The sequence below is a fragment of the Berghia stephanieae genome, chromosome 3, assembly GCF_034508935.2.
Source record: "Berghia stephanieae isolate SIO BIC M18660-M18661 chromosome 3, UCSD_Bste_1.3, whole genome shotgun sequence".
NCBI lineage: Eukaryota > Metazoa > Mollusca > Gastropoda > Nudibranchia > Aeolidiidae > Berghia > Berghia stephanieae.
This window is the reverse complement of record NC_088362.1, coordinates 7,798,028-7,815,267: the sequence shown is the minus strand read 5'-3', so window position 1 is coordinate 7,815,267 and position 17,240 is coordinate 7,798,028. Positions and strand designations below refer to the sequence as shown.

Below are 17,240 nucleotides of genomic sequence, written 5' to 3'. Positions count from 1 at the left end.
AGCACGCCATTTTGAACAGAAATACAGTGTTGTGTTCAGTGAGGGGACAACGACTAATTTTCAGAGACGGGAGAGCGTTTCTACTACTGCGAATAGTGATTCCGCCGTGGACCCACTATTCGCCGTACTCCTGCGAATAAGCACTTCGTATTATTATTATTATTATTATTATTATTATTATTATTATTATTATTATTATTATTATTATTATTATTATTATTATTATTATTATTATCATTATTATTATTATTATTATTATTATTATTATTATTATTATTATTATTATTATTATTATTATTAAATAATATAATAAACGACGTCAGTTTCTATCTATCTATCTATCTATCTATCTATCTATCTATCTATCTATCTATCTATCTTTCTATCTATCTCTATCTATATATAATAATAATAATAATAATAATAATAATAATAATAATAATAATAATAATATAATAATAATAATAATAATAATAATAATAATAATAATACTTTATTGCATCCCAAAAAGGAATTTTTTTTGTACAGACGTGTTATAATTTACACAATAAGATAAAAATACAATGGAATTAGGATGTATATTAAAAAAGGAACAGCTCCATAACCAGAGCTGCGCTTTATAATATGAATAATTTCAACACTGTAAAATAGTTAAAACTGTCACTATAAATTGAAAATTGAAAAGATTGCAAAACAAATAAATTAATAAATTAATATTTAGATTTTTTGGAAGTAAAAATGCGAAATAATTATATAAAATGATTATTGCTTGTTGTTATAAAGCCTAATACTGGACGGGAGTAAAGATTTTCGAAGTCTCTCTGTTTTCGTTGAAATAGAGAAAGGGCGACCACTTCTTTCTGACATAATAACTGATGGTCTGAGTGGATGATAGAACGCGGGTTCACCACACAACCATCGCGAAGTTACCAGGCAAGGCGGAGTTGTCGTACCAATGACCTGAGTTTGAAATGAATATTTTTGTGTTCGTGGATAGCTCATAAGGTAGAGTCACGCTTTCACCGGCCAGGCGGAGTTGTCGTACCAATAAGGTCGCAGGTTCAAACCCCACCACCGCCGCAAAAAAAAATTTATTCTCTATTGTCTTCTGGCACTTTTCTACTCACTTCATCTCTTGTAGATTTTGCATGTTAATGGTAGTTGAATAAAACTATCTATGGACATGCTCATCTTTAATACATTTTTTCCAAGTTTGAAAAGTAGCAAAAATCTCTAGGATTGAGTGAGTTAAGCAGATAAACCAAGTTGTTATTATGAGACTGTGTGCGTGAATGACATAATCAGTCGGTAGGTGAACATTTTGGATTTGGAGTTTTTTCATTTTCGGAAAGAATAATATGCTCACCAGAGCATTTTAATCTTCATTTGAAATAAGTCGGGTGATTTTTCATGAAGTTATGATCAGATGAATAGGAAAGGTATCCTGCAACTTTTATCAAATTTCATACTTTTTCAACTTGACTAGCTGTAAAAAATATTTAGAAGTGAAATTAAGCTTTGATATTTCCCGAAAATGTACAAAAAGTTTGGATTTAATTATTTATGACAAAATCTCTTTTTTGATAAAAATTGACCTTCTAACTGAACTTGTCAATATCTCAGTTCAAACCTTTTCACCATCCGACTGATTATGTCATGGACGGTACTGTTGGGCTGATCCGTTTGGGTCAAGTTAAATGAGGAGCTGTCTTGAAACTTGAACACATGATCTTAAGAAGTCAGAAGAAACCAGTTTTTTGGATTGGTGAATGGCGTCGACTGCATAGCTTCCCTCTGATGGCCAGACGGAGTTGTCGTATCAGTAAGGTCGTTGGTTCGAGCCCACATCGCTGCGAATTTTTTATTCTCTATTGTCTTCTGGCCCTTTTCTACTCACTTCATTTTCTGCTGTTATGATGATGATGATGATGATGATGATGATGATGATGATGATGATAATAATAATAATAGTAATGACAATAATATTAAAAATAATAATGATAATAAAAATAGAAATAATAATAATAATAATAATAATAATAATAATAATAATAATAATAATAATAATAATAATATTAATAATAATAATAATAATAATAATAATAATAATAATAATAATAATAATAATAATAATAATAATAATAATAATAATATAATTAACCAGGTAACTGTCGTATTCTGGAAAAACATGTATTTAAAAATTTGTCAAGAAAACTCGTCCTTCAAATGACCGTCATCTTGACAAAAACTTTCAAACCAGGGATTTAAAGGTTGGTAGAGCGCTCGCTTCACAGGCAAAAGGACTGACTTTGATTTCGGGTGAAGTCGAGTTTTTTAGAGGTTATTTATCCCCGCCCAATCCATCCAGCAGTGATTGGTTTGCTGGGTCTGCTAGAAAGTACTTTGCGGTAGATTAGCGTCATACTTAAAGGGTAGCAAGCAATGTCTATTGTCCGTTTCACGTTATAGAAACCGGGTTAAACTCCGGCTTTACAATAACAATCTAAAAAATAAACAACTAATGGAATATAAATGAGGACAGTTAAACATAGAAATAAAGTCAATAAAAAGAAAAGATTTTTTAAAAATCGATTTATAGGAGGTCCAGATGGCTCAAGTTTCACAAGCAAAGGGACTGTAATTGGCCCCGGCTTCAGTCGACATATTTTTCTGACTCCCTTGGCCACCCAGTAGTGATTGGGCAGCTGGGTCTGTATGATCTGACCGAAAAGACAAGCGTCAGACCTATCCAAACAGTTGTTATTGTCCTTTCACGCTAAAGAAACGGGATAAACTCCGGCTCCACGGGTTCAGCGACTCTGACGGACAACGACTAAATCCAAATGGCTCTGTTCTGAGCGATTTTTTGTAAAGGTATCAAAGGTTTTATCAATTCTTTTAATACTACTGTGCTCTATCTATCTATCTAGTCAGCTGATCCTGCGTAGGACGTTGCTTCCCGAACTTTCTTGCGAAACAGATTACGGTTTTCCGCCAGTCTACTTGCTTGAGTTGCTGTCATTCCCAGCCATTCGCATATATCTTGTTCCCAGCTTCTTGTTGGTCTACCTCTTCCTCTCTTGCCGTCTACCCTTGTCTGCAGAATGTGCTTTTCTAATGATTCGTGGCGAGTCGTGTGGCCAAAATAGTTTAGTTTCAATTTCTTTACAGTTTGAAGAAGAATTGGTGATTTTATTCCGATCCTTCTCAGGACTTCTTTGTTTGTTTGTTTTTCAGTCCATGATATTCTGAGTATTTTTCTGTAGCATGCCATTTCAAAAGCTGTGATCTTTGTGCTCTCTGCTTTGCTGATAGTCCATGCTTCGCATCCATATGCTGCAGTTGGGAAAACAACACTTTTGAGGATTTTGATTTTTGTTTGAATGCACTGCCCTTTCCAGATATTATTCATCTTTTCTAGCTTTGATCTTGCCATTGCTAGTCTCCTCCTGATCTCTGGGGCCGATTTCCCGTTGTACTCAATCCTGGCTCCAAGATATTCAAAATTCTTTACTCTTTCTATTTCTTCTCCATTGATTTTTATGATGGCATCTGTTTTGCATTTGTCAGTATTCATGATTTTGGTCTTCTTTATATTCAGCTTAAGGACTTTGCTCTCGCTATGTTCCTTTACAGATGTTATTAGATTCTCTAGTCCCCCCGGTGTTGTGGACAATAGTGCAGTGTCGTCTGCGTACCTCAGATCTTTTATGGGTAGACCTTGCATTTTAGGTTCGTTGTAATTACTTCTCCTGACATCGTTTTCCACATCTCGCATTATACCTTCAGTGTAAATGCTGAACAAATGGGGTGATAGAATACATCCCTGTCTTACTCCTTTTGTAACTTTGAACCATTCTGTTGTTCCGCTTTCTAGTTGTACCGCTGATTGTTGGTTCTCATAGAGGGATCTTATCAGGTTTCTAATTCTAGGATCAAAGTTCATCTCCAGGAGAACTGTGCTCTAGGGAAGAAAAAAAAAACAAACAAAAGAGAGAGAGAAAAAACAAACAACAAATATCTAAATTTATGGGAAAGTGTTTTGTTTTTAGAATATCGATCGAAAAAAAAATAGCTCATCTTGTCACAAACCATCCAACCCGAGACTTCACGGATCCACCGGGCCCTCGCAGATTGCTTGAGAATATATATTCATTTACCATCTGGATGTGATTTCTCGTGTTTTCTAGCTCACGATCTCAATTATAAGAAAATAGGTTACCTAGTTTGATTGATGAATTGTGCTAAATACTTTAACGATTCGATAGGGGTCTTAAACATGCAGGTGTCATTTTCACAAGAAGTGGCAGCCATTTCCTCAATGGTAGAAGAAGAAGACGAAGAAGAAGAAGAAGGAGTAGGAGGAGGAGAAGGAGAAGATGAAGTAGTCGTAGTAGTAGTAGTAGTAGTAGTAGTAGTAGTAGTAGTAGTAGTAGTAGTAGTAGTAGTAGTAGTAGTAGTAGTAGTAGTAGTAGTAGTAGTAGTAGTAGTAGTAGTAGAAGTAGTAGAAAGAAGAAGAAGAAGAAGAAGAAGAAGAAGAAGAAGAAGAAGAAGAAGAAGAAGAAGAAGAAGAAGAAGAAGAAGAAGCAACGATGATGATAATGATGAAGGGAAAACAACGACGTCGGCAATGATGATGAAGAAGATACATACATACTATCTCTCTCTCTCGCTCTCTCTCTCTCTCCACTAAAATACCAAAATCATTGATTATTACATGACAGTTGTATTGACATTACTGAATGATAATCAGTATCAATTCACCATATCATCATCTAATGCTAACTTTTTTTCGGATTGTTTCAAATCGTTCCGCCACTCTTCCACCCCAGGCATGAGAAGTAGGGTAACACATTTGTGACCCAACGTGTCAAAACGGTATTAAGTCTCTCCGCCACTCTTCCATCCCAGTCGTGAGGAGAAGGAGGAAGAAGAGAAGAAGAAGAAGAAGAAGAAGAAGAAGAAGAAGAAGAAGAAGAAGAAGAAGAAGAAAAGAAGAAGAAGAAAAAGAAGCAACGGCGATGATGATGATGATGATGATGATGATGACGACGAAGCGACGACGACGTCGGCAATGATGATGAAGAAGATACATACATACTATCTCTCTCTCTCTCTATCTCTCTCTATCGCTCTCTCTCTCTCTCTCTATCTCTCTCTCGCTCTCTCTCTCTCTCTCTCTCGCTCTCTCTCTCTCTATCTCTCTCTATCTCTCTCTCTATCTCTCTCTCTTGCTCTCTCTATCTTTCTCTCTCTCTCTCTCTCCCTCTCTCTCTCTATCCACTAAAATACCAAAATCATTGATTATTACATGACAGTTGTATTGACATAACTAAATGATATTCAGTATCAATTCACCATATCATCATCTAATGCTAACTTTTCTTCGGATTTTTTCAAATCTCTCCGCCACTCTTCCATCACAGTCATGAGAAGTAGGGTAACACATTTGTGACCCAACGTGTCAAAACGGTATTAAGTCGTTGATTATTAAGATGCTGAATACTGAATTTTTAGCCTGAAATTCAGACTTGCGTTGAGTTTATATACTTATTGAGGAGAATGATTATCATATTCCAGAGTGCTTAACACCAATATATAATTCATATTTTTGACCAGTTTAGCTTTAATTAGACTTTATAGCAACTGATTCATCCCGACTTAATACCGTTTTGAGAAGTGGGGTAACACATTTTGCGATAGAACCACGCATCTTAACAGTGATGCCTTGTGATGAAGTCTTCAACGATTGGCCAGTGTATGATTTCCTGTACGTGACCTAGTCTGATTGGATAGTTAGAGTAGTGGCAGGGATAAAAATCTTCACTGCGTTTTGCCTATAAATCATCGTGACATTCTGTGACTTTTCATTTCTGATCCAAGTCTAGAAGTAAACATTTCTGATCCAAGTCTAGAAGTAAACATGCAGGTCTTCAATATTAAGGTACGTTTTATCAACTTTCATTTTCACCTTGATCCTTTTTTTTTCTTTTTCTATGTTTTTTCTTTCTTTAAGATAACATTGTGCGGAGAAATACTTTGTCTTTGAATTTTATTTTTGAAGTGAACGTGAAACAATAGGTTAATAACACCCATATGGAACATACCTTCGCATTTTATGCTTGTCTTTTTTGTTTCGTTTGATTTTCCATTGTTTTGTCAGATTGCTTTACGTTTATCTCATTACTATAACATTAGATACCACCAAAACTGTATCTAGTATATTCTGAAGAAATAAATAATTTAAAAAGAAACCTAAAAAATCGTATCACGAATTTAACATGTTGGCCAAATTAGGGCATCTGCTACATGTTTATTCCAAATGTCGGAAAGTTAGTTAAATTTAAATGTAGCCATGATTACCAATCTTGGGCTAACCCACACCGGAGATTGACTCCGACGACCCGGCACCGCCATCCTCTACCGTCTTCCGGACAAAGACATCGGGCACTGACAAAATACGAAGAATAAAGAGAAGAGCAGCTAGACCGACCCATACCAAGCACCCGACGTCCTCTGCCTTTTTTTTCTTTGTTTGTTCTGCATTAAGATTGCTTTTGTTCTTGCATAGCGTCGATCCTTAGCGGGGAGGGAGGCAGTCAAATGTATAGTAGTAGTACATTATTTGAGAGATATGATTTTTTTTCCTTGCAAATTATCTCTCTTTAATACATTATTAAGGTTATTCATTTTCCGCTATGTGGTTTTACACTCCCCTTCGGATCTTGAGGTCTTGGGTTCGAGTCCCGCTCTAAGCGGCGCATAGCTGAGTCAGTGGAAAAGGCTCGTTACTCACATTCAATCATCGTACTCAGGTGTAAAATGAGTACCAGATCGTTAACAGCGTTCTTTCTGTCGGGAGAAAATGTAATATCGCCTAACAGGCATCACGTCTCGTCCTAAATGTCAAGTGTTCTGTTGGCCAGGGAACCCTCGCAAAGCGCGTTTAATGGATATTGCTCTCTATATAAAAGTTCAAGCTTTTACTAAATGTATAAAATTTTTTTGTTTCATGGCAACGTTTCACTCATTTACGTATTAAACGTTGTATGATTGTTCGTATTAATGAATGGTATGTACTTCAAACTTTAACGTTTAGAGTTCTGCTTCAAATCCTCGGAAAAATCGTTCGTATCAATGTTTTTGTCTCAAGGAAATCGAAATGGCGGCGGCCTTGTTTACTTCCGACACAAAAGTGCACCACTAATTTCATCTTATTTCGCGATTTGTTGATTGAAGACCTATCCTTCGCTTAATATTATATAAAGCATTGTATGATGATTTAGAATTACAAAGAGGCATCAAAAATAATAAACCATCCTGTTGATGAAGTAGAAAGAATTCATGGAAAAGCAATAGAAAGGAAAGCATTCTCAATTACCAACAATAAAAAAACATATTTTATACCATGAATTTGATATTTTGCCATCTGGGAGAAGTTTTTGTCAGATTAAATGTGGAACTAACAAGTATAAATCAACGTTCGTTCCATCAGCAATAAAAATGTTGAATATTTCATATGGTACAGCAAAACCAAGGATTGATGCGTTGACTGATTGACTGATTAATTTGTTTAATGTTAGGCTAGATGAAGTGACCAATTGATAATGATGATAATATTTGGTGTTGAATTGCCAAGAATGTAACGAATTGAAAATGAAATGAAAATGTTGATGTTGTGTATGTCGCATGCGTGAAAGAAAGAGAGAAGAGAGAGAGAGAGAGAGAGAGAGAGAGAGAGAGAGAGAGAGAGAGAATGGGTAGGAGTGAGGTGTCTGTTCAATGTTATAGTTATCATATAACGTTATGACAAGTGTAACTAAATGACAAATTGCCATATTTGTGGACAATAAAGATCTATTATTATTATTATTATTATTATTATAAAATTTTAGTGTATCCTTTATAAGAAGACATTTGCTTGGGCCGGCTAGTACTTTTAGGTAATGTCAAAATGGGCGATTTGGCGGATTACTCGTGGAAACATCTGTTCTCTATTTGAACCAGGCCCTCTTGTCTTCCTTTTCTTAGGTGCTTCAGATCTCTATTATCCCCCTTTTTACTGGCGCTGAAATGACCAAACAGTAACATTGTTGCAAGCGCCGTAAAATCCATATTAAAGAAAAACAAGCAACAAAATAGATTTCTCGTAGAAGTCGCACTTTGTCAAGACAAGCGTTTGGTGCTTTAACTTCAGATATACATCTTTCTCCCTCTCATTCTCCTTTTATTGGCGCTGCAAGGAACAAAAGTGTTTAAGCACCATCAAAAAATCCCCAAAAACAAAACAAAACAACCAAAAACTCCAGGAGACTAATTCATTGAATTCTAATGTTTCAAAAATTAGATTGTTGCTATTTCTCCTCTCTCTTCTTATCGGATCCGTCAACTTAATACTTCTGGTACTGATCGTGTTTCAGGTCTACTTGGCTCATCAAGCAGCCTTCGTTATCGAGCATTAGAATGGTAAAATCCACGACATGAAATCAGAGGCAATATAAATAGAGACCCATAATATATTCCATTTAAAAAATTAATTTAAAAAAATTAAAACTGCGACCGTTTCCAACCAACAAACCGATCGTTACGAGAGCAAAATACTGATATTGAGTTCAAAGTTATTTCCCAGAGTAACGGGTAACACCACCCATTGGGGAAGAGAAATTACTCTAATGTTTTAGATGACCTCTAAAGATAAAACAGAAACTCCAAGCTGCTAATCTTCCCGTCCACCATCGTTGGTAGAACGAAATCATGTATAGTTTAGACTCATTGCTTTTGTGTTAGAGTGAAGAAAAGAGAAGAATCTATTTTTATTTTCAGTGATGTGAAGTTTTGATGACAATCCTGAAAATGGCTGGTAGTTAAAGAGTTAAATTAGGTGTTTTAGCACCTGATAGGCGTCATGTATCGTTCTACATGTTACGTGTTGCTGTTGGTCAGGGTCTCTTTGTGGACCACGCTCATTAAAAAAATTGTTTGTTTTTTTGTTGTTGTTGTTGTTGTTTTTGTTATTGTTGTTGATGATGCTATTTTAAAAAATTCCAACCATATAATTATACCGTGTCTAGACAATAGGTCTCATAGATGGTGCATTTCTATATTTATATAATTCTGATTTATTTTTGTCCATCAACCACATTAAAGCATCTGGCAATGGCACTTGTCCTCCTGGTCCTCAGTATCAGTCTTGTTGCTGGTTGCAACAGTGATGCCGTAAGTATGTTTTATAACGTTGTTGTATCTGAAAAATAAAGTTAACTTCATGATTATCACCCAGCATGGCATTAGAGGGTAATTGCTCAAATAACTTTGCCATTTCTTTGCGCTAGCTGGTCCACTTAATATAGTTAGTCCTTACACTGCTACACATTGACAATAATAAAGATATAATGACAATGCACCTCGGTTACAATGACCTCGGATCTGTCGAAATGGTTGGGGAGGGGAGGGGGGGGGGGGGGGTCTAAAGGAAGGGAGATGACCCATTAACTCAACCAATTAGTCCCGTCCATAAAGAGGTTAGGGGTGGTGATGGTGGCTATGGCATCCTTCAATATTATATCTTTGTTGCTTGTTTATATACATGAATATAGTTGTTTGCTTAAAATTAGATACGCTGAACCTTTAAAAAAATCATGTCTTTCCATCATGTGGTGACATGGTTAAAATGTAGATCTCAAAACGTATTCTAGTTTAAGGACTGGTATCAGGCATGATAACTCCTAAGGACATCCTCTTACACCTTACAGAAGCTGGTTTTGAGTTTTCTATCATACTTTTACATATTGAGCCTCAAACTGTCCCATTATTAGGCTATATCGAGGTCTCTGAATTTAGAAGATAATTACAGAGAAAATTATCCTAACTCAAAAACTAAAACCGCTAATTTGAAAATCTCTTTCTAAGGTGATAAATTTACATCTATTAAACAGTGTGGCAAAATTACAGCAAATTCTGGTAGTTACCTTTTGAGATCTCCTTAAAACAGTGAGAAAAGTTAGTCAAATGACATTTTTGGAAAAACAGAAAAATGCATTTTATATGCCTAAAAAAGGCAAAAAAGATGCAACATATTATGTGCATCAACCTAGATATTTTATGACCTTTTAAAACATTTATGGATAGAAACGACGAAAATAGCGGAAATTTTGTTCCGATTTAGACGAGTCCAATCATACCAAGATTTGCTTTGTTACGATAATGAAAATTAGGGTCGCTAAGTGGTAAAACCGGGGCACTTTCAATATTTTATTCACATTTTACTTTACCCTTACATTAATCAACAATAATTTTAGGAGTTTTAGACACCTTTATGAGTTTTGAATTCCAAGAAATTTGATTTTACAGATATTTTACTCAAGAATTACCAAAAAAACAAAAATATTTTCGTTCTGTTTTGTATTTCTTAATCTCAAAATTTGAGCAGCACAGGACCCGCGAGTGTCGTTTTGTTCGATGTACAATATTGCAAGGAAGATCATCCATTTAACTCTTCCAAAACAGTTTAAGTACCTAAGAAGTTATTCTCTTTGGATATTACTATCGATAGTGACGTCTCGGGTTTAACGAAACCTCCTTTATAACGAACATGACTTGACCACCAGTTCCGTTTACTTCGTTGTAACCGAGATGCATTGTCGTTAACTTGGCCACACCCATGAAGGTAAAATATTTTAGGTTTAATCAGTGCGGCTATTGCTATTTGTTTTAGTGATATGATTCTCGCACCTGTTAAACGCCATGAGCACGTTAACGGGATATTGCCCTTTTAAAAGCTCAGGTTTTGTTTTTATTGTGATGTCTTCACCAGTCATTTGATATCGTAGCCATCAGATTACAAGGCAAACCACAAAACTGCCAAACTATGGAAGAACATGTATTTGAAATTTGGCCAGAAAACCCGTCCTTCAATTTTCAATTGATTAAATTTACAGTCACCCTGTCAAAAACTCTCAAACCTGGGCCTTTTCGAAGATAAAGCTTTAAATTTGTGTTTAATCAAAGTACGACATACGACGTTATTAATTCTAAAATAGATAACAAAAATAACATGATTTCTATTTAATTTAGAAATATATTGTGGACATGTTGCGTTTTCCCTTTGTCAACATTACAGGAAGAATGAGACACAGAAGACGAATGAGAGTTGAGCGGATGGCATTGTTCAACAATGTGTATTCACACACACAAACACACACACACACACACACACACACAAATTAATGCGCTATATACACTTACATACAATGTTTTCGGCTGAAGACATAATTTGATTATTTTCTATATATATATATATAATTTGTTTTTTTTAATGTTTTCTTACAGGATTGTGGATATTGTAAAATTTGCGAAAGCAACGGCTTGCCCATAGCTATGTGCAGTAAGTGCTTTGCATCAATTTATCTTCGCACCTCTATTATTCTAACTCATATGGCTACGTTAATTTACAGTAGAGTCCGCATAAGGTTAAAACTCACCGACGTCATCTTCTGTTTAAAGCCAACATCTCTTGGTGATTCCAAATTTTCTATCCTTTATCTAAGTGTGTTGCATTGATTATAGATAAAGGCAAACTTGCTTAAAGCCAACACCTCTTGGTGATTCCAAATTTTCTGTCCTTTATCTAAGTGTGTCTCATTGATATTCGACAAAGTCGAGCTTTATTTAAAACCAGCAAATCTCTCTGGCTTTATCATTTCCATTGTATTGTGAAATGTACGATACCACATGCAGTAGCTTGTTAAAACAGCTTTGAAGAGTCCTGCAGTGGGCGTGGCAAAGTTGAGTCCTTGTGAAGGTTTTTTGCTCACGTTCCCTCACCATTCTCTTGTGAAAAAGTGCCTTGCAGAAGCCCTGTCTTATATAACATTAAATCTGTTGGCTAGACACCACTCGTTTATCGCGTAGAGCATATAAATAGCTCATTTTATTGATGGCCTTGTAACAATGTCAAGCACTGTTTATCCAGGCTCCTCCTCCCCCTCCTCCTCTTCCTCCTCCTCCTCCTCCTCCTCCTCCTCCTCCTATTCCCCATCATACTCTCCTACTTCTCTTGTTCATCCCCCACTGCTTCCATTCTTCTGCTACTTTCTTTACTTCTTGTCTATCGCTGTTGTTGTTGTTATTGTTGTTGTTCTTCTTCTTTTTCTTCTTCTTCTTCTTCTTCATCATCATCAGCATCATCATCATCACCATCTTCAGCATCATCATCATCACCATCTTCAGCATCATCATAATCATCATCATTATTTTTTTCTTCTTCTTCTTCTTCTTCTTCTTCTTCTTCTTCTTCTTCTTCTTCTTCTTCTTCTTCTTCTTCTTCTTCTTCTTCTTCTTCTTCTTCTTCTTCTTCTTCTTCTTCTTCTTCTTCTTCTTTTCTTCTTCTTCTTCTTCTTCTTCTTCTTCTTCTTCTTCTTCTTTTCTTCTTCTTCTTTCTTCTTCTTCTTCTTCTTCTTCTTCTTCTTCTTCTTCTTCTTCTTCTTCTTCTTCTTCTTCTTCTTCTCTTCTTCTTCTTCTTCTTCTTCTTCTTCTTCTTCTTCTTCTTCTTCTCTTCTTCTTCTTCTTCTTCTTCTTCTTCTTCTTCTTCTTCTTCTTCTTCTTCTTCTTCTTCTTCTTCTTCTTCTTCTTCTTCTTCTTCTTCTTCTTCTTCTTCTTCTTCTTCTTCTTCTTCTTCTTCTTCTTCTTCTTCTTCTTCTTCTTCTTCTTCTTCTTCTTCTTCTTCTTCACTCTCCTCCTCCTCCTCCTCCTCCTACTCCTCCTCCATAATTACCACAATGGATAGTACTAGATCATCATCTCAATAGCCACATTACCATAACAAAATCACCATCATCATTTCAATCCTTATTCCTTTAGTTCTTCTTTGTTTTAAGGTGGCTACATTATACTACACAAATCAACATTATATCTTTCTTGCTTGTTTATATACAAAAATGTAGTTGTTTGCTTAAAATTAGATACTCTAAACCACCATTCGGTTGGTGACTTGGTTAAAATGTTGACTCTTAGTCGGGTGATAAATATACATTTATTAAAGATTGTGGCAAAATTACAGCCGATTCTTTTGAGATCAACTTCAAATAGTGAGAAAAGATAGTCAAAAATGATGTTTTTAGAAAAACGCAAAAAATACATTTAAAAAAGACTATCTAGATATAAGAGAGAAACATTTTTGTTCATTAATTTTACATATTTTATGAAATTATAAAGCAATTATGGATAGAAACGAAAATAACGGTTACGTATAATTTTTATTTAGACGTATCCAATGATACCAAGCTGTGCTATATTACGATAGTGGTAATTATGGTTGCTAAGGGGTAAAGTTGGGGAACTTTCAACAATATATTCATATTTAATTATACCTTACCCTTACCTTAGTCAAGGTTGATTTTAGGAGTTTTAGACACTTTTATGAATTTTGAAACTTACGAAAATGGATTCTAAAGATATTTTTACATAAGAATCACCAAAAAACGATTTTTTCTTTCTCTTCTTCAACTCAAAATTGATGCAGTAAAAGACCAAATGAGAGGCGAGTGTGTCTAAAAGGACATGGACTATTTGATGTTCGTCTTTGTTTTAACAGGATGGAATCAACCGTCTAAAGGGACTTTTTGATTTTTGTGGTTGTCTTGTTTTGAAAATAAACCTCAATTCAATGACTTAAATACATGACTTAATTCTTTAATTAACTCCATCTGTGTAACAAATCGCTCAAACCCCGATTACTCTTCAAACAATGAGGGACTCCTTTATTTTAACATGTGATTTGTGCTGATCTCGTGATATGACACTCGCTTTCGGGTCGGAAGGTACTGGGTTCGAGCTAATGGAGTCAATGGAAAAGACTCTTTACTCACATTCTGTCATCGTACTCATGTGTAAAATGAGTACCTGGCCGTTAACAGCGTTGTTTCTGTCTGAAAAAATTGTAATATCGCATATCAAGCGTCATGTCTTGTTCTATATGTTACGTGTTGCTGTTGGTCAGGGACCCTTATAAAGCCCTTTAAGCACGTTTCGTGGATATTGCGCTATATAAAAGCTCAAGTGTTTACAGAATCTTTAAGGACTCACCTTTTTAAAAATATATTATATGACTATATGACTATATTATAGACCACATAGCCGTCATACCACTAGACCACATAGCCGTCATACCACTAGACCACACAGCTGTCATACCACTAGACCACACATCCGTCATACCACTAGACCACATATCCGTCATACCACTAGACCAAATATCCGTCATACCACTAGACCACATAGCCGTCATACCACTAGACCACATAGCCGTCATACAACTAGACCACACAGCCGTCATACAACTAGACCACAAATCCGTCATACCACTAGACCACATATCCGTCATACCACTAGACCACACAGCCGTCATACCACTAGACCACAAATCCGTCATACCACTAGACCACATATCCGTCATACCACTAGACCACACAGCCGCCATACCACTAGACCACATATCCGTCATACCAGTAGACCACATATCCGTCATACCACTAGACCACATAGCCGTCATACCACTAGACCACATATCCGTCATACCAGTAGACCACATATCCGTCATACAACTAGACCACATAGCCGTCATACCACTAGACCACATATCCGTCATACCACTAGACCACATATCCGTCATACCACTAGACCACACAGCCGTCATACAACTAGACCACATATCCGTCATACCACTAGACCACACAGCCGTCATACCACTAGACCACATATCCGTCATACCACTAGACCACATATCCGTCATACCACTAAACCACCCAGCCGTCATACCACTAGACCACACAGCCTCATACAACTAGACCACATATCCGTCTTACAACTAGACCACACAGTTGTCATACCACTTGACCACACAGCCGTCATACCACTAGACCACACATCCGTCATACCACTAGACCACATATCCGTCGTACCACGAGATCACATATCCGTCATACCAGTAGACCACATAGCCGTCATACCACTAGACCACATATCCGTCACACCACTAGACCACATAGCCGTCATACCATATGACCACATAACCGCCATACCACTTGACCACACATCCGTCATACAACTAGACCACATATCCGTCATACCACTTGACCACATAGTTGTCATACCACTAGACCACATAGCCGCCATACCACTTAACTACACAGCCGCACATATCATGAAAATCCCAAAAACCTCACCGTGCGTATATCAGACGAGACAGGCTGATGTTTAAATTCATTTTTAAGTAGTTATTTTCGCTCTGGTTTGTCTGGCACTATTTCCTTTATATTCTTTTCGTTTTATAAATATTGTATTGATTCTATACGTTTAATTTAATGACTTGCAACGTACCAAACACAAAACAATGTGTAACCTTTAACGTTTATAGTATGGTTGATAGAATTCAGTGGGGAGAGAACAACTCATAAAAATGGCTGGCTAATCACAATGACAAAGAGCTGAGTGACGTCAATTTTATATCCTTATATAGCTCAACTGACTCATTCCAACTGAATACAAGATTGACGCAGTGGGCCACAAATGCTAGTTTTATTTGTGACCCCCACCTCAAAACGGTATCATGTCGAGATGGTTTAGATGTTAATAATCGCTAATTTTGTGCGGCTAAGTGGTATGACACTCGAAATCGGATGGGAAGGTCCTGGGTTCGAGTTTCCGAGTGGCGCATAATTGACTACTTGGACAAGGATTTTTACCCAAATCTCTCACCATACTCAGGTGAAAAATGACTGACTGGCCGTTAACAGCGTTGACTTGGTCCGAACAAATTTGTGTTTTGGCCTAAGAGGCGTCATTTCTAGATCCTACATGTTAAGTGTTGCTGTTGGCTTGACGCCCGTAAAGCATTTTCAGAACATTTGATTTATAGACATTGCGCAATATACAAGCTCACGTATAATTGTTGTTTTTTAAAAAGTCAGAAATATGAAAAAGGGCTAAATTTAGGCTTTTAATTCAAAATATTAGACGTCTCAAAACGTTTCAAAACGTCCCAAAACGTTCTTAAACGTCTCAAAACAATTTCTTAGAGAATAAAATCAAAATCTCAATTGTTTGAACTGTTTATCACTGTAATGTATGATTTAACACCACAAAGTTTTGGTGCATTATCTATTTGCGAATTAACAAACTGAAGACAATACCGCTAGATACTTTATAGAGAGCAGTGTCCGCTAAACGTGTTCAAACCGCTTTACAAGAGGTCACAATCCAATAGCAACACTTAACATGTAGGACTAGACATTACGCCTGTATGGCGATATTAAAATATTTTTCAGAGACAACGCTGTTATCTGAAGATACTCGTTTTACACCTGAGTACGATGATCTAATGTGAGTGAAGGGAATTTACTAACTCTCAACACCAAACGACGTATACAGCGCAATTCAATTCAAAGACCCTAACCATCCGCGCTCAAGACGCGTTCAACAAGGCCGGTTTTATAGTTACGTCATGTCTAAAACATTATTCATGGATTGATGATCTGCCCCAACCGGTAAAAAGAACATCTAATGATATTACTTAGAATTGACTCTTGGTGTCATCAGAAAAATGGAAGGAGCAGGCATTGGAAGAAGATGACAAGTAAGTTATGTGAGGGACAATGCCGCCCCCTTTCCGGTTTCCGGCGGAAGAAGATTGCAACTGGCTGGTCCTGTATTCTCTATGGGTTTAACCCTCTCCTTACCATCCATAGTGAAATCGTCACATTCGTTACGATACAACCAACATTTTTATTATTAACATGTCTTTTGTACATCATAAAATTTAAAGAAAATGAACAGTGTGTTGTAGAGCATGGTTTTCTAAAGAAATCACGTATCGCACGAATTTTACTGCTATTGTGTTTGAGTGATAAAAAATATATTTTTGTGTTAGTTGGATGTGAAGTTTTGGGAAAAATTTTGAAAATGGCTGGTAAGGGGAGGGTTAATAAGTTCGAGAAAATGAATGGGGAAACCCTTCTCAAGCGCAGAATGGACGGTTCCCCCGTTTCGAGCCGAAAAAGAAATCTTCACCAATGTCCCGAAAAGACAAATGCACAGGCATATATTCAACTTGTGAGACCTATTTTGAATCATGCTTGTACTGCATGGGAACTCAATAATATTAAGGACATGCGGCTATGTGGTTTAGTGGTATGACTCTCGCTTTCGGATCGGAAGGTCCTGGGTTGAGCCTCGCGCTCGGCGCA

The 17,240-nt window shown here is 36.4% G+C and overlaps 1 long non-coding RNA gene across 1 annotated transcript; it reads left to right on the top strand.

Annotated features, from left to right (window-relative positions):
* Positions 1 to 5,789: 5,789 nt before the first annotated feature.
* LOC144967091 (uncharacterized) lies at positions 5,790 to 13,673 on the top strand. Its single transcript, XR_013644320.1, has 4 exons — positions 5,790 to 5,944; positions 9,148 to 9,216; positions 11,329 to 11,383; positions 13,520 to 13,673. It is a non-coding gene; the product is annotated as an uncharacterized LOC144967091 (long non-coding RNA).
* The last annotated feature ends 3,567 nt before the right edge of the window (positions 13,674 to 17,240 follow it).